The sequence below is a fragment of the Prinia subflava genome, chromosome 8 (assembly GCF_021018805.1).
Source record: "Prinia subflava isolate CZ2003 ecotype Zambia chromosome 8, Cam_Psub_1.2, whole genome shotgun sequence".
NCBI classification, from domain to species: Eukaryota; Metazoa; Chordata; class Aves; order Passeriformes; family Cisticolidae; genus Prinia; species Prinia subflava.
This window is the reverse complement of record NC_086254.1, coordinates 35,046,904-35,070,659: the sequence shown is the minus strand read 5'-3', so window position 1 is coordinate 35,070,659 and position 23,756 is coordinate 35,046,904.

Here is a 23,756-nt window from a genome sequence, read left to right as displayed (position 1 = left end):
TGCTCAGGAAATGGAGAAGGACTAATGGCACCAAGGGGAGCGGGAGGAGCAGTGCAGGCTGGCACTGCCTGCTCTTTTCCCACTCCTGAAGGAGAGAAGGAACACACTGTAGAACTGTCATGGCCTGGAGACACCATATGGGGCAGGGACACAGCAAGTTGGGGGTCAGGTATTGCAGAACAGTCTGACATGGCCTGACACAGCACAGGAGGCTGAGGCATAAAGCTGCCACAATGAACATTGTGGTGTTTGGGAGCCTGGCTGGAGCGCATGGCCAGCACTGCTGTGGTGTTGGTGTCATCCACACTGGGACAGTGTGGGTTGGATGCTGCCCAGCAGCAGGGACCTGAGTCAAGACTCTGCCAGGGCCCTGCTGACTCCAGGGAGGTGGCCAAAAGCCTCTGGTGTTGGACAGCACATGGAAGAGTCCACAGCATTTTGTACAGCCTGACTCATGTGCTCCTGGAATGCTTTGTGTTTGAAGGGACCTTAAAGCCCACCCTGTCCCACCCCCTGCCATGGCAGGGACACTTCCCACTGTCCCAGGCTGCTCCCAGCCCTGTCCAGCCTGGCCTTGGGCACTGCCAGGGATCCAGGGGCAGCCACAGCTTCTCTGGGCACCCTGTGCCAGGGCCTGCCCACCCTCACAGGGAACAATTCCCTCCCAATATCCCATCCATCCCTGCCCTCTGACAGAGGGAAGCCATTCCCCTTGTCCCGGCATCTTAGGCCTTTGTCCAAAATCCCTCTCCAGCTCTCTCAGAGCAACTTCAGGCACTGCAAGTCTGCAATAAAACCTCCCCAGATCCTTCTCCAGGTCGAACAATCCCAATTCTCTCAGTTTCCTTATAGGAAAGGTGCTCTAATGATGAAATGTTCCACTTGCATGGACCACACTCACAGAAAAGAAAGGTGCAGATAACACCAGAAGAAAGAATTCTTCTCTACCTCTGTCTGGCCCTTGGTCATCACCCTCCATTGTGTGAGGCAAGGACTGGCAGGAGAGGCTGCTCTTCACAGCCACCAAATGGGCTTTGTATTGATGACACTCAGGAGGATGACACCAGGACAAGGGCAATGGAAGAAGCCTGGAGCTACAGCATCCAAACCAGTTCCTACTTCCCTGCTGCCTGCACAGGGCACTTTGGTGAAGTGAGTCCTGCTCCTGCAAGACCTCCTTGACCATCACCTCTGCCACCAGGGCCTGGGGTAGGTTCTTCTCAGTTTCCTTTTCTCAGCTCTGCCTCTTTCAAGTTTAAGGGCATTTACTTGAATGGAAATTTTTATTAAGCAATAAATAAGCATGAATAAGCATTGTGCTGCCTTAAAAACCTTCTCCTTCTATTTACTGCACGCAAGACTGGTGGATATTTATTTTTGCTAGCGGCATGACATGCTAGCAATGCTGGGCTGAAAGCATTGCACAAGGAGGAGAGCTGTGCTTTTTCAACAGCCCCAGCTGAACCACACACAGGCTGGGAGAGATGTTGGTCAGTGCTGAGGATGGGCACTGCAGCTACACATGTAAGCCATCCAGTCCCTCCAGTTTTCCCAAGAAGGCAGTAAGAACACAGAACCCCTCAAAGCAGATAAAGGCATAAAGACTGGAACCATAGAAAAGATGGTGAAATAATGTCTCAGGCATTATTTCAGTGAGAAGAAACGTCAAGGGTCATTTTCACAAGTTTTGGTGCAAGGCAGGCCCTTACATGAATGATGGTCTAGAACTGAGAGTGAGGATTTCAGTAGATGAAAATATTGTTTCTTATCTGGTTATGAAATTGTTTTGTAGTGACTTTTGTTGTATGCAGTCAAGAACAGTTAATCCTTCATAATTTAAAGGGTACTTCATTTCAAGACGTAACCACAGAAAATCTGTATTTCATTTTTAAGGGGAAACTGTATCATTTTATTTCCTTTTCAGTATTTTCACTTGATTTTTCTGTTGTTCAAATTTCTTTCATTTGCATCAGGCTGAGCCTGGCCTTATATGTGATTAGCAAATAACCTTGCCAGCACAAGCTGGAGCCTTCCTGACAAAACTTCTGATTCTTTCAGCTTCCTATGGCAGTGATTACACAGGGAATTTCCCCCAGGGAACTTGGTTGTATATTCACCAAACATGACTCTTCAGGTGCACAATATTGAAAATGTAGCTGAGAAAGGTAATTACATATTTTTGTCAGTGAAGCTATTTTAAAAAATTCTTTTGTTTTCTCCTAAAAGTGTTATAATTCTGACTGAAGATGCAATATAATATTATATTATACGGGATGCAGTTTCTTCTCTCTCAATCTACATATTTTTCTATTATCCCATTTAAGCAACACAATTTTATTATGTAATTTTTCTGTCAGCCTAGAAGTAATAAAATTCACCACTGAGTAAATACATTTCATAATGAGAACCAGATCTTCAGGTGAATGAAGTCAACAAGTCCAAGTGGAGTTTGGTTGAGTCATTTTAAACCATCTGTAAATCCTGACTCATTGTTCTGTTACCCAGTGTAGAAACTCTCAGAAATACCAGTTTGAGAAGCCTGTGTAAATGGGCACAAAGGACCGATTTTGCCACAAAAACCTAACTTTGAATCAAGGACAAACATGTCTTTTCTCAGGATGGCCTAGTTAACTCCACGCTATGGGGGTGCCTGTGACAGCTCTGTCCTGCCCGTCCCCCACCCCTGTGTAGGGCTGGAACTGGTGGGACAATGAAGACAGAAAGAGAAGAGCCACATTCTGGGGAAGCCCCACTGCAGTGTGGCCGTGGGGCTGGGGGAGTGCAGAAATTACCATGGTGGTGAACGAGAAACTTGGCTGATTCTGCATCACCTGGTGGTGCTGGCATGAAGAAGGGATCCCCCTCTACCTCTGCAGGACCCACAGAAATGTGTCTCCCAGAAAGAGCTGGCACCAAACACCTCTCTGAAGTGTTTCCACACTTCTCTCTCCTATTTGCCACCCAACTCTTCTTAGAAGAGTTCCAGGAAGTGTGTTGTGTGGCTTTAGCTAAACATGCTCCTCTTTGACTCCTGAGCAAAATATGTTCCCACAAATGCTCTGTGAGTGCTCCTCCAAACTTCCATATGATTGCTAGAGTTGTCAGTCTTATTTATAACCAGTGTCATCTACAAAGTCAAATTGCATTTCATGAAAGGTTTTACAGAAGAGAAATGGATGCTTGGTTTCTTTTGTGCCTATGGAAAAAAATGTTAATCATTGGCAAGATGACGCTTATATGGCTGGTGGCAGGTCCCCCTTTGGTGCTTTTTTGGGAACTGAGAAGAACAAAAGCCTCAGCTGAGGCTGGGACACGTCACTCAGCTGTGGAGCACATTGTTTCCCTTCCTGTGAATGAACAGAAATGATACAATATTATGATAGATTTCACTGAAGGGAGGTTGCTCAGTTTTGCTGAGTGCACAGACTAAAGCCACTGTTCTCTTTTTGAGCAGGACAGGGTATCTATATCCCTGTCCATAAATCCTGGACAGAAATCTAGGAGCACCACGGAGGGAGTAGGATGTTTGAGAGGAGTTGGCATGGGCAGGGCTCTGGCCGGTTTTTGGCATTTGAGCCACGACACTGCTCCAGCTCCAGCTGAAGTGCTGGTGCCTGGGCCGTTCTGTTCCTGCCAGTGCTCCACCACAAACACATTCCCGAGCAGCACACAACATCTTCACTTTGCTGTCAATGGATGACACAGGCTCAGCACCTCCCTGGCTGCAGGGAGGGCAGATGGGAGCGCAGCTACTGTGCTGAGGGGACTGCCAGCTCTGGGGAATCCATGGAAACCGCCCAATTCCACCCAATTTCTTCAACATCTCTTCCTTATCTTCCACCTGAACTCAGCCTGCAGTGGAAGAATAGGTTGTGTGCAGCTCCACAGACCTGGAAAAAATACATAACTTAGCAGAAGTTCCACTGGAGCTGGTATTTTCACCAGAGGTTTTGTTTTGTCCCCAAGTGCAGTTTTAAAGCACAAACTTGGCATTCTCAGCTGCAATGCTCCATCTCGAGCACCTCGAGAATGCTGTGGCATTTTTATACTGCAGTGTGACCTAGCTGTGCCAGAGACTCAGGTAATTTTAGTTGTCTCATCCTAGTCAGAGAATACACATATTTCACTATGCTTTCAGTTATAGCAATTATGTTTAGCATTGTGCTGCATTCGAAGTGTCTGCTAAACAGCAAAAAAGGTGAAAAAATGCTAAAATATAGATGACTTGTATGAATATAACTTGTATCATGGAGTTATTTTTCTGGTGCCCAGAGAAGCTGTGGCTGCCCCATCCTTGGAAGTGTTCAAGGGATGGGGCTTGGACCAACTTGGCCTAATGGGAGGATTCCACTTTTACTGTCCAAAGACAGAAAATGGTGCATTTAGACTATCTCTTCCTCAAAGAAACTTAGGAACTTCCAAGACTACTTGCAGTGAGTGATGAAGCAATTAACAAATGCACAAAATTTTGTTTTGTCAGCAATATTTTGGGAAGCCTAAGTGAATGTGTGTTCACTAATGAAGAACAATGACCAAGACTAGGAGGAATTTTCCGTTAGGCAGACATTGAGCAATAAGCAGTTGTACTATTTAATCTGGGACAAAATCTAGTAAATGATCCGTTGTGTGTGGGGGACCTGTGCTTATGGGCTTAAGCTGAGTCTCCAGACACAGAACAGTGGGTATGTTGGAACACATTTAGCAAGCATGTAATTACCCTGTCATTTCTTGATTCTGCAGGTTTTCTAGGATTCAGAATAAGATTTGCACCATTTTTTAATCCTTAAAACAAAAACAGTATTCATCTGTTTGGATGAGGTTTTGAAAGGCTTGATTTATCAAGGCTGGTTAAAGATCTGAGTACTTGAATAGGGCAATGGAAGGAAAACACTATCACCACTTAAGGCTGACTATCCATAGCAGCATCTGGCCTTGATATCCTCTTAGATCTAGGATAGATCAATTCTGGTGTTTGAAATCCGGCAGTGGGAAGGTCACATTCCCCTCCAGATGTTCCATAAGGTTTTTCTTTCAGTTGGCAGCATCTCCTTGAAATAGTCAGTTTGAAATAATGCAATATTTGGGGCTGAGGGAATGTTTAAGGCAAAAGTCTGCTGAGTCCTCAAGAAATAATTCCCACATTAAGAAAGTTCTTTGTTCTTGTACTTGGGTTTTTTGCAGAGGTCAATGCTTTATTGTTGTCCTCTTGATAAGTGAAACATTTTCTTCTCATTTCTCCTCCCTCAAGGGCTCAGTTTTGTGCAATGCTGCAGTGCTTTGTGTAGGTTGTGTCTCTTGCTCCACATGGGTGTGGGTTTTCCCAAGGATGGGCAATGACCTGAGGGAAATCCTGAGTCACCACAAAGGGCACGTGGGGCCCTGCGTGCTCTCATGTCCTCACCTGCACAGAAGGATGTTTTGGTGTCCTCTGCTCTTCCCTTACCCACATACATCAATTTCCTGATTCCTATTTCCCAAACCTGAGTCTCTATTAATTATCTGAGTGTGATTACCTGCAATTAATCCAACCAAATTAATAGTACATAATAATATTACCCTGATCTGGTGAGCAGCAGGTCAAAATGAGAGTGAGTGGCCACATAAGGCGCCTTCTGCTCCTGCCAGTTTTGGCTATTTAAAGGCATCCTCAGTGAAGAATATGAAATCCTCACTGGGAGGGTGGGCAGGCCCTGGCACAGGGTGCCAAGAGAAGCTCTGGCTGCCCCTGGATCCCTGGCAGTGTCCAAGGCCAGGCTGGACACGGCTTGGAGCAACCTGGGACAGTGGGAGGTGTCCCTGCGCATGGCAGAGGGTGGGACAGGGTGGGCTTCAAGGTCCTTCCAACCCAAACTATTCTCTGATTCTATGATGTTTTGATTCTTTATGTCTCTGCTTTTGCTGGAAATATTTGGGTTTGTGGCTTTTCCCTCTGCCTTTTGTAAAAAAAAGTGAATTTAAAGACCACAGACCAGTACCCAAATTTGTTTTCAGAGTTCATCTGAGTGAAGGAGCATCACTGACATACAGACCTTGGTGTGATGTGCTAGTGTAGCCTTCATGCAGGGAGAGAAAGAGGCTTGCAAATTCCTGTTCCAGCTTAAGTGAATTGACCTGGCAAGAACAGATACTCTTCAGCCACAAAAACCTTACTTGAAACAGAAAAGAAAGCCGAGAAAGAAGGAGGCCAGAAATGCCATCCAGTGAGCCTATCAGCACAGACCTAAGGAAGGTTGCTATGCAGTGCAGGCTGAAAAATAATTCAAAGAGCTTAAAAAATTGTCAATAAAATTAGAGCAGCAGCTGAACTAAGTCTGTGTTTCTAAATCAGTGGGTTTGTTTTGCATTTCTCTTTCACTCCTCTCTCTAGGTGGAGCTGCTTGTAAAATAGTCCAGGAAGCTGATTAAAATATGTTTTGAGTTCGTTCTGTCCACAGTCATTCTGATTATGGAATTTAATTTACAGTCATATTTTCCCAGCCTTCATGCCTTTGAAGTTACTGTGGTTCATAACTTTGGTATCAAGGAGATCAACCTGTGCCAAAGACCCTTAGAGGAAATAAGGGGGAGTAAATCCTCCCTTGCTCCACCCTGCTCAGGGTGAAGCCCACAGGGACCTGGCACCTCCTCCTGAGCCTCAGGTGTCCTCTGACAGCTCCTGTGTGCTAAAATCGTGCCACTGGGACACAGCCAAGCAGGACAGCTTTTCCAAGGGCTGCCCTGGCTTTGCCCCTGCTTGCTCTCTGTGTTTTCCATGTCAAGGTGAGCATGATAAAGAAATTGGAAATCAGGAAAAGTAACTGCAAATTGTCATGATGGATGTCAGAGAGGAAAACTGATCTCTTGATCAACTTTGCTTTGACCTCCAGGGAATGAGCAGTACAAGGAGAAGTCTTACAGTGCTCACAGGACAGAAATCCCAGAATGATGCTTGGAAAGAGGCGAAGGCGTCCAGAGCAAAAAAAGGCACCAAAGAACACTTGAGCATTCAACCTTGTGTGTCTTTGTGTGGGCTTGAGGGTGGGAAGAGAAAACTTTTAGCTTTCTAGGAATCTTTAAAAGATCCTAGAACTGGGATTTTGAGGTCATCTATACAAAAGCCAGCATTTGTTTTTATGACCTGGTCCAGTCAGTATTTCCTTTCCTAAAGGCTCCACAAACAGGTCATGATCTCCCTGGGCAGTCACTTCTCCAACTTGCTCCGGGTGTGCTTCAGTGCAACACCTTTTATCTGGTAAATATTTCAAATATTAACTATTTTTGGAGGGAAGCTGTCTTTGACTTCTCTCAGACTGCATGAAACTCTTTTCAGCTCCCAAAGCAAGAGAAGAGACAGCAAAATATCTGAAAATATCTGGAGATGTTTCCCCATGTTGGATTGATTCAAAGAAGCTGCTGGGACTCAGAAGCCTTTAGAATTTTCTTCTCCCTTTTAGCATAAATACAACTTTGGTTACATGAAATAATGACTTGGGTTTAAGCCTAAATATTCAGAATTATAACTTTTCGAAGTGACAGGTTGAGACATTGCAGTATTTCCCTAAACATAGAACAATCTGCTGTATATTTAAGAATAGCAAACACTGCCACGTAGAAATAACAATAAATTAATTTACTGCATCTGTTCTTTAAGTATTCATTATGCAGATTTGTCTGTGAAGAAATAGTAAAATAATACACAAAAAAGAAAAAAGAACAGAAATGTGTAATATATTTATATTTCTGGTGATGCAATTGTTTTCTGTAGAAAATTCTGGCTGAATTCAAGAAATTTAACTTCAGAAATAATAAGAATAGCAGGGAGGAAATAAATTAAATTCTAATACATTAAACTCACTGGAAGTTTATTTAGTCCACTTTTAATCTGGTTTATTTATTTACCCCCCACTATTCCTGTTATTTTAAATAAGAGCTTATAATATTAGTAACTTATGGGTTTAATAACTTACTGGAAATTTAATAAGATATTAAGCTTCTAATAATTTATTAGAAGGTTTTGTAATAAAAAATAAAAGAAAAAACTCCTGAAGCAAGTTTAATGAACTTCAGGAAAAATAAGAATAGTGGGGTAAATAAAATTTTACTTAGTTTAATAACAACTGTCTTCTAATATCTTTATTAAAGACCTGTTTTTAATCAAATTGTGAAAAAAGAAATTCTTTCTCATGGAGATAGGAAGACCTCCTGAAGTAGTTGTGAGATGGAGATAGAGGCATCGCAGAATACTCCTGTATTATTGCCCTGTGCTGCTGTTCAGCTTTCTGCTGTTTTGTTTGCTCCCTCAATGAAAGAGAAGTTCAAGGGGTTTTAAATTTGCATTTTGAAAAGTGATCATTGACTGCAATTCCAGAAAATGTAACCCCTCAGTTGGTTTTGTAGTAAACCCCAGGCTGATCTGAAAGCTAAAGAGAGGCTTGATGGTGACATGTGAACTAAAGGAGAAAGAAATTACAGCTCATCCCTTCTCCTCGCAGATAGAAACATACACAGGACTGAAAAAGAAATCAAGCAGTTCTTTGAACTTCAAAAATACTGCTTAAATAGATTTCTGCTGAAGGCAAAATGTTTACAGACTACAGCATGAAGGAAAACATCTGCTGGGGGATGGCAGCTGAGAACTGAACGTGGACCACAGTAGGACAACATCTGGAAGTGACACAGTGCTGAGTTTCCCTGTGAGAAATGAGATTTTATGGTATCACTGGAAAACTGCTCAGCACTGTGACTGGTTTTGTTGCCCTTTTTCCATCAGCCAATTTGCATGTGAATGAGCAAACCCTGAAACCCTTTGGAGTTTTCCAGCAGCTTTTCCACTGCTGAGGATGAGTGAAGTTCTTATAATTTATGAAGCCTTCTGTCTTCAAAACACAAACTGCAAGGCTCTCTGGTGTGTTTGAGAAGCTGCACTTGAATGAGGCTCAGCAGAGGGTTTGAAATGAAATAGTGGGAGCTGAAATGTGTGGGACTCGCCCAGCAACTTGGGCTGTGCTGCAGCAAAGGAACACTCTGCCCAAGCCTGACAATAACTGCTGTAAACCTGCTGCTGAGGCAGGTCCCCTTTCCTTAAATCAGGTTGTGCAGGCACAAAGTTTTACCTTGTGTTTCCATCCTGTTGAAAGCTCAGGGTCTTCCAGCATCACCCATGGGACAAGTTCTTAGTCTGAATTTTCATTTCCCTTTGACTCCAGCAGTGCAAAAGGAAAGAGTCCCGACCAAGTATCTATATATTTATAAATCTATTGCTATTTTATCACCTAGTGCAGTGAGAGGTATGGGAGCAGAGATTCCTTGCCTGCCCTTCTCACCCCTACCCATGGTCAGCACTCTCACAGAATTCAAACTTTGATCCAAAAAAAACATTTAGCCAGCAGCATTTGCTGATTGTTCCTGAAGCCCAGCCTCACAGTCACTCTGCTGCCATCAGCTCAGTTTTGGTTTGTCAGGACAAAGTGGTTTAAGCTATCCAGGGAATGGCTGGAGCTATGTCATAGGGGTTTAGGCTGGATATTAGGAAAGGTTCTTCCCCAGAGGGTGCTGACACTGCCCAGGCTCCCCAGGGAATGGGCACGGCCCCGAGGCTGCCAGAGCTCCAGGAGCCTTTGGACAGCGCTGCCAGGGATGAACAGGGTGGGATTTTGGGGTGTCTGTGCAGGGCCAGGAGCTGGGTGATCCTGTGGGTCCCTCCCAGCTCAGGAGATCTTGTGGTTCTGTGAAACTACAGTGTGATGGGAATTTTTGGTTTGTTGGTGGTGGTGGTGCTTTTGGGATTTTTGTGTGTGTGTGTGTGTGTCTTGTTTTGTTTTGTTTTTTTTTCCCTCATCTTAAATTGAACTATGGCATAAATTTTGCTAGAAGTAAGAACAGTCATTTACAAAAATATGACTGTCAGGAGGAAAAATCTCTCTCATCCACAGAGACATCCTTCTGGTGCTGACCAGCATGTGCTGAAATGCTCACAGTCAAGAGATCTGGAAATGAAGTCATGAGTGTCCCAAGGCAGTCCCTTTCACCAATTTGGCTGATTTTCAGGTAATAATTCAGTACATCCAAGACACCCCAACTGACTGATACACCCAGTTCATCTCTCTCTCATCCATACAAGCCCCACAGTCAATATCCTGAATTAGACACACAACAGTGATTATATTCCAGCTGCCTGATCTGAACTTTATCTGGTTTCCTGGAACTTCAGAGCCCTGAATGGATTTGGTGTGACCTGAAGGTTTTAGTGGCAGTAGCTGTACAGGAAGTGGAATTCAGAAGGAAGGTTGTAACATAGCCTGTAGCCTGTGATTCCAAATAGCCAAATTCATGGTACCTCCTTCAGTACAAAGAGAACAAGAGAAGAAAACTTTCTTTCCAAGGAATGGCAGAAATAGTTTCCATGGGCTGGGATTGGTATTTCTGGCACTCTCTGCCTTCAGAAACAGCCTGAGAGAAAAATGGGTCCTGTTCACATGTAGGCAGAGCTCTAATACTAAATGAAAATAGCTTTGAGGCAGGGAGGAATGTCTTTATGATAAAGTACTAAAGACAAAATTAACCAGTGCTGAGAGAAGTTACTGGGCATAGCCAGTGAAGAAAGCTGGGCTAATTTTGAGACATCTTTACAGGAAAAGAAAAGGTATCTGGGATCTCCATGGCTTTTGTGCCTTCTGTAAAGGCCACAGCACTGTGTGGGGATGGGAAATCTGGCATTTGGAGCTGGCAGCAGGGGTGAGCCTGGCAGGAGCACAAGAGGGCAATCACTGGCTCCACGTGTGTGGCAGCTGTATGTGACTCGAATTCTTGGCCTCATCCAGTGATTATAATAACCCTGCTTTGTTCCACCCTACTGTACTTCTCTCCTTACTAACATCCAATTAACTTCTACTCAGAACTGCCGAGTAAAAGCCAAAGCCAGCTGTGCCCCACACATGTCCCTCAAACCCCTTCAGAGGCTGGATGCCTCTCTCACATGCATTAATACATCACCCACTACCACAAATGCGTGTGCATTTAATTTCTGTATACCTGTTGAAGCAATTCCAGCAGTTTGATGCTTTGCCCTTGCCTCTCTCACTGACTCACAGCAGTCCAGCTCTGGAGTAGTCCAGCTCTTTATCACAAGTTCCACTTATTTTCCATGCACAGAGTTTGGAGGTCAATCAGCTCTGTGTTTTCTTGTAACTCTGAGTGAATCAGCTGCACTCAACATCAAGTTGAAGCTTACAAGCTGCAGAGCTCCTTCCTAAGGGAATATTTGACAAGAAACCCAGAGGAAACAATATTAGTTAACTCTGAAGTGGTGGTTTTGTGCAGAAATTCAGGAACTTGAAAAATACTGGATTAATTTCTCCTATATTTCGAGACTTTAGTGTAGACTTATACTTTGGTTTCAGGCTTTTTTGCTCCACTGCTGGTGGAGAAGTTTTGGTGGGTTTGGATTTTTTGTTGTCTTGTTGGGGTTTTTTAAGAAAAAGAAAACAGAGTATCTGCATTACCTGAACTCCACTTCTTCCCATCAATCAAACAATACACCTTGGCCTTGCAGACATGGATACAAAACCAGCTGTTCATTGCAACCCACAGGTCTCTCTGTTGGTTGACTTTGTATTGCCACATAAAAGCAGTTTGGCCCTCAATCATTTGAGTGCCTAGATGTGTTAAAAGGTGATGAAGAGTCTATTTCATTACTAAACGTGGCTCAGGTGGCTCCTTTCCAAAGACAGGTGCATTTTTTGTGTGTGGGGTTTTATTTAAATTTTCTTTTTCCTCTTGGTAGTCCAACTTCAGCTTGTAATCAAGTATCATCTTACTTCTGTGAAACTAAAACACTGTTTACTGTAAAGGTGTGTTCCTTAAGTTGTTCCTGTTGATACTTGGAAAGTTGTGCCTTGATTTCTGCAGCCCAGTTTGTGACTGGAGGGATGTTACTGAGGGTTAGCTCATAAATGCACACGTTGGTGGGCAGGGCAAAGCTCCTCTGCATCTCTGGGGGATGGAATTAGGGATGCTGGGTCCATGGCATCTGTCACTTATCTTAAATAACCTCACAGAAACATCTTTTTACATTGTGTGGTGTCTTGGGTTATGTAACCAAAAAAAAGTGTATTCTATTTCATCTGTTGAAACCAGTTGGGGAGATTTTTGGGGGGGGTTGTTTGTTTGTTTGTTTGTTTGTTTCTTGTAACTCCAGGGGGGAGGGGGGTGGATGCCTTCTGATAACAGCCCAGCTGTTAAACCAGGTGGGGCAGTGTTTGTGATCTCTGTCACCACTGTCCACCCTCGGGGATATCTTCTGTTCATGGGCCATTGAGGCTCACCAGTGACATATTCCATCATCCCATTGGGATATGCAACACCCAGTGGGGAGGAGCCAACCATTCCTACAAGATAAAAAATGAGATGTAGGAACACCAAGCAGCCTGTTTGCCACTGGATTCCAGAGGAAGACTGGACTCGTCTCACCACCACTGGACCCTTTTTCTACAGGATCATCTCTGTTCCACAGAACTACGTCTGTTACTCCAGGAGGATTTATTTGCACTGCCTCCAACACCCTGACAACAGGGTGTCAGGTTGTATCTCTGACTCTGTCAGAGTTTTCTAGGACTTTTGTTTGTTTGCTTGTTTTTGGTTTTTTGGTGTTTTTTTGTATTACTACATATGCATTTTTATTATTCCTAGTAAAGAGCTGTTATTCCTATTCCCATATTTTTTGCCTGAAAGCTCCTAATTGCAAAATTATAATAATTTGAAGGAAGGGGTTTTTTTACATTCTCCATTCCAAGGGAAACTCCCGTTTCCTTTGACAGATACGTGTCTTTCCAAACCAAGACATTTGGACATGTAATTAGGGAAAAAGGAAGTCTGTGGCGAGAATCGCATCAGCTAGTTAAAAATCAGAGAGAAAACTTCAAGCCTGAGAACAGAATGGGTTAGAATTATTTTGTGTGCTTCTCACTGTAAAGTCTCATGTGATGAGAGCTGTGGATGTACTTTACTTCCCAGAGAACCCTTTTTCAAAAACACCAATCTCATGGTGCAGGGAGGAGGAAGCTGGATATTGTCTTCATCATTCAAGAGGGGTTCTGGCAGGAGCAGAGATGGCATCCAGCTGTACAGAAATCAGTCCCTGGCTGCTGTGCTTCAGCTGCATTTCTGACCTGATCATTTCTCTTCTGTCTTATCTCTGTCTTATTTGGGCTAATACAAAGAGACAAGAAAATCTCCCCACATAGCTGACTGTGGGCATTGAAACAACCCCTGTTCCAAGATCAAAGTCAGATAACTTGGGTGAGGGAGAGGTAAAAGCTGCAGTTACTGCCATGGAGAGACAGGGTGATGGGAATAAAACCAGACATCTGCAGTGTTAATTTTAATGCAATTATCCATCTGCAATAGCTGATGCTTCAAGGGAAAAACAGCTCAAAATTCACAGTGACATCATTCACAGGCTTTTTGAACAGCATTTCGGCAGCAAGGAGATACTTTTGAAACAGCCCCTGCTCCTGAAGGCTCTGTCATCACTGCAGCAATGGGAAAGGAAAGGAGCCTCTTAACAACAATCATTAACAGAGGTAAAACCTCTGTCTTGATTCACAGGAGTATAAAGGCAGATGGGGCAGGGCAGGGGTGAAGCTTTGGACTCTGCAAGTGATCTTGTGGCATGGACAGACAGGATCTGGAGCCCTGTGGGCTGTAATTAAGAGATGGGATGCTGGAAGACGTAGCTTTTAAAGTGGAGCCCTTGAATGACGTTAATGACTCCTTCAAATGTTGCAGAGTGACACTGCTGTGCAAATTCCAGGAGCACCCCTCAGCCCCCAAGGTCATGATGCTCACAGCAAGCAGATTTGGGGATGTAAAGTCTCTAAGTGAACTGTTCTGTTTGGAGACATGTGTCAGATTTTGTCCAGCAGATCTGCATTGATATTAATCAGTTAATATGGTGACATTTGTGGGATTTGGGAAATAAAAGTCTGTGACTATGATGTAGCTCTTATTTCTTTTACTTCCCTCCTGGCTAGGAAGGTAGATTATTTTAATTTTTTTCAATAGTTCATACTATTTTTATTTATTTACTGAAAAAATGGCTTTTTGGGGAAGAAATACACTAAGTTTAGCTCTTTCTTGTGAACATAGAAAATGTGGAAAAGGTTTTATTGAACTCATGTTCATGATATTTTATTTCAAGGACTGTGGGAAAAGCAAAGGAAAGAAAAAACCAAAACACCTTCTTTTTGTGATTCCTGAGGCAGGAACAGAAGAAGGGAGGGATGATGGTTGTACTCACCCTCATCCAAACAGGCAGCCTGCATGGAATTTTGTCACTGTAAGGCAAATTTTTTTAAAAGTCCTGTCCAGGTCAGGGTGACCTCAAAAGCATGTGTTAGCCAGATTTAAAGAGAAATAGGTGTTTTGTTTAATGCACATTTCTTGCAAGGATTTGGAGTCTTTTCTGAAAAGAGAACCTGTAAGCAAGCCAACAATGAGGTGTTCCAGTGGTTGTTGTTACCTTGCCAAAAAAATCACTTTGACATATTATTGCAGGCACTTAAAAAGCACTTTTGGCTTACTCCCTTACCAATATGATGAGACTACTTGAAGATCATTATTTCCAAGTCCCCCAAATTAAAATGTCTTTGGTCTCTTACAAATCCTCTGCTACATCTTCTGCCAGCAGTTCTGGTGTTTATGACTCCCTGGAGTTGCAAAAATAATCTGTAATTATTATTATTACTTTCTGCTCCCAATCTTGAGACACTTTTCCTTTACATATTTGCCACCCCATCTCTTTGTCTTCAGATGCATTTTTATACTCTGCTATTCTTTTCTAAGTTCTGTTTTAAAACCAGCATGGGTAGAATTATTGAATCAAGCAATAATAACTTAAAGAGATTTATTCTATGCTTTTTGTAATGAAGAATTTCGAAGCACAGAGGTTTCGAGAACCTGACTTTTTGGATGCACTGAACATGAGGGCAAGGAAATATCGTGTCAGCTAAGCATAAATCAGAAAATATTTCTTCATAAAATCAAAAAGTTTTACAGAAATGTATGAATTTTGATGAACTTTTTCCAAAGCACTCCCAGGTTTGGATGAACTCTTGCCTGCTTTTTATGATGACTTCTTGCCTTGGCTTTGTGCTTATTTTGGAATAGTCATCTGAAATGCTTGACTGGTTGGTGTTTGGTGGTGGTGCTTTTGGTTTGTTTTTTTTTCTTCTCCCTTCATAAAGAGGCTTTGAGGGAAAACAGCTTTTCTTAGGATCCATCCTCACCTCTGTGCAGAAGCAATCCCATCCCCAGCCTTTGCAGCCCCACCAAGAACTTCTGTCTCTGGTCTATCACCTGCTCTTGCTCTGCTCATCTTGTAGCAATGCCCAAAATGATCCCTGTGAACCTGGGCAGGCTTCTGGCACAGTCCTGTCTGTGACTGTCGTGCATCTGAATGTTTAATTTCTTAAGTTCAAGGCAGTTTTGTTGTTGCTTGTTTCCTGGAAAAAACTGTAATTCAATCTGAAGGCCCCTTATAAAAAATTCCCTTATTTCTGTTAAAACTTTTGTTACAAGCTCTGCTAACTGCTTCAGTCTGGCCCCAAGCTCTCAGAAGGGCCCTGTGTACTCTTCTGCCTATTTCTGTGTTGTGTTTCCTGTATGTAATTTTCCCATGTTATTTTCATTTGGTTTAGAATCATGAAGCCCCTGAAGTTGGAAGAGACCTTTAAGATTGAATCCAAACACAAACCTTCCACTGCCAAGGCTATCCCTGAACCACATCCCTTAGTGCCACATCCTCATGTCTGACAAGTGCTGAGGTTTTCTGAGAGGTTCTTCTGTGTCCTGCACACACAGGGACCTGCTGGTCATGCTGGTGATTTGTGCTCAGCTCTCCAAAACCACCTTGGATGGAACTTCCTCAGCTCCATCTTGTCTTGCACCAATTATTTCTCCTCTGTTCTTCTCCTACCATCCCAATTTATACTTTCCTAGTTTACATGCTTAAAAGAAAACAAAAATATAGCCACGCTTGGAACTCTCCATTTCCAACTGTGCTTGATTCTAATTTCACTACTGCTCATTTTAAAGCTATGTAGTGGCCACTGTTGGTTTGTATGGTTGTAGTTTCTCAATCCCTGTTCTGCACCATACTGCATCCCTCTCTGAACCTGTGACATTTGGCACTAATGCTTTAAGAAGAACCTGTACATGTTTCATCTGCTGTCCTTAGATTGCCAAAGGCCTTGCACAGAGGAATCAGCTTCACTACAAACAGGGAGTAGAGTGACCTTAATGTGGAAATGCAGTGGTGGAAAGAGGCAGGATCTGCTGATTCCCAGCCACTTCCCAGTTACTGGTTGGATCTCTGAGTCCCATGAACAGAAACTGAGTGAAAACAAATGTAACTAATTATTATGAAACTCAGAGTTGCCTATGTGTTCTGGTTTTCCTCCAGAAAACAAAGCCGTTTGGATGTTTAAAGTTAGTTAATTCAATGGAAGGGCTGGCTTCAATCTGGTTGCATCTGATAGAAAGGGCTGAAGACAATGATAGAAAGCAATTAAATCTTAGTCTTTTAATCTTGGGATCCACTGGGATTATGAATTTTTGTTTTCTAGTGGCGTGGTTGCTGTGCTGGATGACAAAGTAACAATGCCACAGTCTGAACACAGGAATAAAAATCCATTAATGGATCTACAGAGGGGCTACAGTGTGCAGCCGTGCAGCCCTTCCTGCTGGCCAGTATAAAACTGAAAGAAATAAAATCTCTGCATGGCACAGTCCCCTCCATGCAGATACAAAACTGAGTGAATCCATCTGTTCCTGGGAGATCTTCAGCTCCAACACTCAGAATCCATAGGGAGCAGGGATTCACCAATTGCTGGGCTTCAGCTCAGAGCAAGCAGGATCAAAGAAACCATCTGGAATAAGGATGGCAATGTGGAACATTGCTGTATTTTTAGATATTTGTTCTTATTTCAACCACTTCAATTTTTTCCCTCTTTGTGTTTTGGTTTGTTTTGTTTTTGTTTTGTTTTTGTTTTGTTTTTGTTTTGTTTTTGTTTTGTTTTTGTTTTGTTTTTGTTTTGTTTTTGTTTTGGGTTTGGTTTGGTTGGTTTTGGCGGAGTTTTTTTGTTTGTTTGTTTGTTTGGGTTTTTTTAATTGGGAAAGATTTTGTTCTCTCTTTACCTTGGGCAAGAAGAAATACAGAAAAATGCAGTGAATGTCAATGCCTGTCTCTGATCTCTCCGGCACCTCCGGGCCACGAGTCAGAAATACCATGGGAAAAACATAATCAATCCACTTAGTGTTGCCTTTTGCCCAACCTGGAAATGAAGCTCGAGATAATTTTAGTAAGGAGGTAATATAAAAAAGTGGATTTTTATCTTAAGGCTTTCAGGGGCAGTTTGGAAGGATGTCCACAAAAGCCTACTCAGCCCATAGGAGTGAGTGTATTTTTATAGCTTTTAGGAAATTAACGCAATTAATAAAAAGCACCAATTAGGAGGACAAGTGGTGAGGCAATTCCCCCCCAGGTCAAGCCCCTTCTCTGGAGCCCCACTCTTGGCCCTGGCTGTACTCTGTCCATGAAATGGATCTCCAGGAGTTGTTCTCAGCCTTGGTTCCCAGGAAGAACCGAGGTAGCACTGGGGCCTTATACCCCCAGGGCTTGGAGCTCTGGAAGTTGTTTTGTTTTTCAGCCTAGGGAAAGGCCAGGGAAAATTACTGGGAAAAGCAGTCACTAACACAATAGCTGACAGAGCTACATATAGATGTGTGAAGGATACAGAGAGCATATAAAAGAAAAAAAGGCAAAACCCAAATGGCACCATAGAGGTAGATTTAGTAGCAGTCACTGACTGATTGCAGGGTGGTCGAAATGTGTCACTCACAGAACAGAACAGTTCCTTTAACCACCAGTTTCTATTTTAAAAAATAAAGATTTTATTCCATTCTCATTTGGCAACAGATACTTTTGGCAGTTACAGAGAAACATCCCTAAAACCCACTCAGTGGATTTTCCCCCAGGTATTAAAGTCACCTCTGGTTATGGGGATGATTTTATCTTCCTGTAGACACCTGCAATATTCCAAGGAAGCAAAGTCAACAAGCCATTCCTAAGAGGAATTTCTGAGGAGCTTCACAGATGCACAGAACATCATTCCTGCAATTATCAGGAAAAGCATGGTTTTTATTAGCAGGGAATTTGAAGGAAGTTCAGCTGGTAAAACAGTCGTTTCTAAAACTGAGCTGTATTATCTCATGTCTTGTCATATTCTAAATTAATTATGAAAAAATGAAGGGAAAAAAGAAATCCAACCCAAAACCTGAAAACACATTGTTTTTATTAGAGCTTTAGAAAGGTGCTTTTTGTGTTTCAGGGTTGCTTTGACACATTGAGTATCAATCAATGTTTTGCATTAGAGCTTGACTTTATGACAAATAAGTTTGGTCCATTTCCAGATTGGGGGTTCATCTTCCAATTACAGCTTCAGGTAATGAAGTCATTTACCCCAAGTTTGCTCCCCCAACTCACTTTTGTTTCCATCTCTCAGGCCTGAAGCAGCGAGGTGCCCTTGATTGCCAGGCCTGGAGAGGAATTGTTGTGTCTGACCAAAATGGGGAACCAGCAGCTTCACACTGTGTGTGGAGTTTAGAGTTACACACGAAAGAACTTCAGGATTACAAATAGATGAAAAATATGCAAGCTAAATTCCTAAGGCATCAACATGAAATAAATGAAATGGATGATCCATAGATGTTGCAATATTGGAAACACTCCATTCTCACTGAGAACAACAGTGTATGTTCATTTTGCCAAATTGCCATGGGAAGCCTGGAGCTGGTGCCACAGGGGTCGCCAATTCCTGCAGCTCTTCCCCCCGCCAGCTCCTTGGCTCCAGCTCATGGCCAGAGTGGCTTTGCCATTTCCCAGCCATTCATCACCTCTGCACACCCAGACTGTGCCCAGCTGGTGCCACTTAGAGCTTGGCCCAAGTTAAAGCTCACTCTAATGCTTGAACAAAGAGAAATGTTATGGTTTCAGGCTATTTCTATCCATTTAAAATATATTCTCTCAAGTTTAAGTGGGAAGAAAACCAACCCTTCAGCAAATATTTCTCACTGATGGATGAAAAGGCTCCCAGCAACTGGAGGTGCTCAGTTTTCTCCTCCTTGGCTTGGATCACACAGCTCTTGATTAAAACATTAAATATTAATGGGATTTCTTTGGCATATCAGGATTTTTTTCCTGGCTAAGGTTGTGTGATTTCAGGCACCCTGGAAATTTCTAGACCCTTCTTCCCCACCTTATCTTAGGGAACACTCTGCAAGTTCTAGTTTACCTGGTACTGGACAGGTATAATCTAATGGGAGAGATATAGGTAAATAATGTCAAAGCAATTATAGGCTAATTATATTGTAAAAGATAATTCACCTTTTGACCATAGACTGCATGTAAATGTCTTCTACAAGTTTTTTCATTAACCAGCTCATTCAATCTGCTAATCCTGACTATTGTACAAAAGAATCTCTATTTCCTCTATTTTTGTGATTCCAGCAGTGTTGGAAAACACAATACAGCTTAAACACAACCATAATAGGGGAAGCATGCCATGGACAAGGCGTGTGGAATGGAATTGTTAAATGTCAGCTTGGGAGGTTTTCTAGGATCAGTGGAAATAGCTGGCTTTATGGACTGGCATGGAAAAAGAAAAATTAGCTTGCTTAAACCCATAAGGATGCAGTTATCCACCTTTTCCCTCTTCCTTCCCCACAGTTTCCTCCAGGTTTGTAAAGTATGCTGTGGATTTCCCTTTATCCATGTGACTCATTTGCTATGGCTGATACACAATGACGGTTAATGCAATGCATATTCCCAGATAATTTGCACATTTGCAAGGAACTAATTTTGTCTCAAAACAAACAATTTCTTCCATGGATGTCAACAGCAAGAAGTAGAGTTGTTCCAGTCTTTGTTGTGAGCGATGGGGAGCTCAGGATAAGGAGCTGTGGTGGGCAGGCTGTCACTGGAGGAGCTGTGGGTTACTCTGGTACCATCTCCAGCACCCTCACTTGGAAATTACAAACAATTTAAAAAAAAAAAAAAGGAGAACATAAATTTTTAGCTTTGAATGTTAAAGAGTGCTGAACATGAGCTAAGCACTTAGAATCATGGAATCACAGAATCTCCTGAGCTGGGAGGGACCCACTGGGACCCAGCTCAGCCCCTGGCCCTGCACAGACACCCCAAAATCCCACCCTGGGCATCCCTGGCAGCGCTGTCCAAAGGCTCCTGGAGCTCTGGCAGGGCTGTGCCCATTCCCTGGGGAGCCTGGGCAGTGCCAGCACCCTCTGGGGAAGAACCTTTCCCTGATCTCCAACCTGACCCTCCCTGGCCCAGCTCCAGCACTGGGTCCTGTCCCTGTCCCAGAGCAGAGATTGGAGCTGCCCTTCATGAGGAGCCGCAGCCCCTGGTGGGATCTGACCTCAGGCTCCTCCAGCTGAACAGACCAAGTGCCCTCAGCTGCTCCTCATGCGCCTCCTCTCAAGGCCCTTCATCCTCCTCCTACCCCTCCTTTGGACACTAACAGCTTTAATCTTGTTCATATTGTGGTGCCAGAAACTGCCCCCAGGACTGGAGTGGGGCAGTCACCTCCCTCCAGCAGCTTGATCCTCCCCAGGGCACTCACAACCAAAGCAAGGATCGAGCTCCTCAAGGCTCAGGGTTGCTTTTCCCTGAGATTCACCTCAGGGTTGCTGTTCCCTGAGGTATGTAGGGTTTTCAAGCATTTCTTGCCTGAAAGGTCCTGCGCCAGAGCCAGAGAAGTCAAACACAGTCTGCCAGTCCGTGTTTCCAAGGTTGTTTATTCTTTCATTATCTCTCAGTTCTTTGTCAGCTCTGCAAGGCGTCCCCAGCAGAGCAGGACATGCAGGGGACTGGCGCGGATCAGAGGGTCCCAGACCCTTTGTACCATTTCCCTGGTCCAACCACCATCCACAAGTACTTTTTATTTACAGAGTCTTACCAATACTTACTACCTATGTTAACATGTCATTTCAACTCTAAATCAATCCTTGTGATCCAACTCAACAGCAAATGGGAGACGAGGACAAGAACAAGGAGGACAGGACCACCCCCCAATTCCTCCATCTTGTCTCTTCAAGCCCATATACTAAAAATCCTAAATTCTACATTTACACTCTGTGATAAACTAACTACTACTTATTTTGAATTCTTTTGGCTTGTGATTCTTCATACAATGTGGGCATTCACTCCCATGAACAGGGATCAGAGGCAGTGCCCTCCTGGGCTCTGTGTGAGGCTGGCTGAGCCCTTGGACAGATCCCAGACCCCCCGTCCGGTCTCCAAACCCTCCAGGGTGGCCAGAGGGATGTCCTGGACTCCAACACTCAAGGTCATGCCCAAGCTTTGATTTTCACCCTAAACAGCATTTAAATCTTTGTTATTGTGCCCCCATCCTTTCCTCACTGCATGTTGCTGGGTTTCAACATTTCCTCCTGCAGTGCCATTGTCAGGACTTTTTTATGCACTTCTTTCCCTCTTCTGCTTGCTTTAAAATAAAATTTTCTGTGGACAAACCCATGCTCTCGTCTTCCTTGCCTCCCCAAGACATTACCAACCCTCCCCAAACCTTAGACCTGGCTGTGCTTCCAGAGTCTGCCTGGGATCTAGGACGTAGCCAGGGGTAGGAAGGCACCCTCACACCCAAGTGGGCATTTCTTTATAAGGAAAGAAGTTTCAGTTTACCTCCAGACATTTTAGGAAGTTAAACTACAATTTTCCACGGCCTTCTCATGGTAATTGGCTCCGTGCCAGCACAGGGGCACTGGTTGGATCTTTAGGACATTTCTCAAAACCTGTAGCTGTTTCTACTGGCAGTTTACCAATAAAACACTCCTGGGTCATTCAGTACTTTAGGACAAGCAGAGAGGTGCTCTGGGCTTTTTAGGGTGTTCTTAGCAAGCTGTCAGAGGTTTCTCTGACACCTGTGCTCGGCTTTTTCTTTTATTTCTGTGTTGTTTGTAATTTTGATTTTATTAAAACTTATTGCTTTACAAAACACCTCTAAAGAGCCATCTCGCTATTATTAACCCATTCTGAAAAGTGCTAGACACCCTCAGATCTGATAAATCTTCACGTGTCTCACTTTGCTCTGGCCACATGCCAAGATTTTATGAGCCAGTCTCATCCCTGGTCCCCCAGCTGGAGGTGGGGAACCCTGGGCTGTCCTGTCACAGCAGCTGTGTATTCCCATGGGATATGGTATGGACAATGACCATGATGTGGCAACATTGTCTCACCACTGTTTTAACAGCTCTGAGGAATCCTGGATGGACCCTGGAGCTGGCTCCCTGTCCAGGACCGTTGATGGATCCTCTTTGCATCCTGTGGGACTGTAGCTTGCACTGGGGCCAGCCCTGGCTTCTGGCTTGTCCCCCTCCTGGGGAAGCCCCATTCTTGCTCCTTTCTGATGCATCTTATTGCAAAATCCTCATTTTGGAGTTCCAGTAAATTCTTGCTGCTATCCTGTGGTGCTACAAGCTGCCCTCTGGCTTGTGTTTGCATGAAGCGGGAGCCCACAGCAGCTGCTTTGGGGTGGAAAACAGAGGAGCAAGGACAAAACAGGTGTTCTGTGACCAGTCCTTCTCTCTGTCCCTGCAGCCAGCAGGGTGGCAGCTGACATGTTTCCTGGTTCAGCTGCTCTGAAGCTCATCCTCTCTAAAGTGTGCTTGGTTCACCTTCAGGCCATGCTGCCACTGCAAGGGGAGCGAGAATTCACACTGAGCATCTCCTCGGGGATGATGACAATGGTCAGAGGTGTCACCTGGTCACAGTGTCACTGCAGAAGGGCTTTGAAGCCACGGGGCCCGTGCTGGGTAAGGATGTGCTCCCAGAGCTGAGCTGGCAGGAAGTGTCACTCAGCCACTGAGGAGATGCTGAGTTAGTCCAAACCATCCCCACAGCAGTTTCCAGCATTGCCTGCCTGATGCAGAGTGCTGGGACAGGCACAGGAACCCCTCACAGGCAGGAGAAGGAGGAGACCTGGGATGAACAGACCTCAAGCCTCAAGCTCTGCATGCCTGCACTGGGTGTGCAGATGAAGCACTTTGTCTTGGTTTGAAAAGACAGATATATGTCAGGGAAAACTGGAGTTTCCCTTGGAATGGATAATGTAAAAACCCCTCCCTCCAAATTATTACAATTTTGCAATTAGGAGCTTTCAGGCAAAAATATGGGAATAGGAGTAACAGTTCTTTACTAGGAATATTAAAAAATACAAATGCAGTAGTACAAAAAACAAACAAGCAAACAAACAAAAGTCCTAGAAAACGCTGACAGAGCCAGAGATACCACCTGACACCCTGTCAGCCAGGGTGTTGGAAGCAGTGGAAATAAATCCTCCTGGAGTAACAGATGTTGTTCTGTGAAGTAGAGATGATCCTGTACAAAAAAGGGCCCAGTGCTGACAAGATGGGTCCAGTCTTCCTCTGGGAATCCAGTGGGAACAGCCTCTCTCGGTGTTTGGGATTGCTGTTTTATCCTGGTGGAAAGGCTTTGGCTCCTCCCACTGGGTGGAGCATCTCACATGGAATGAGGTGATGTTATCAGTAATGCGAGAGGCCTTCAATGGCCCATTCACAGATAATAGAGGATGGGTGAATGAAGAGATAAGAAGGCACTGCCTTATCTGGTGTTATCAGTCGTCCCATTAACAGAAGGCATCCGCCCTCTTCCCCCCCTAGAGATA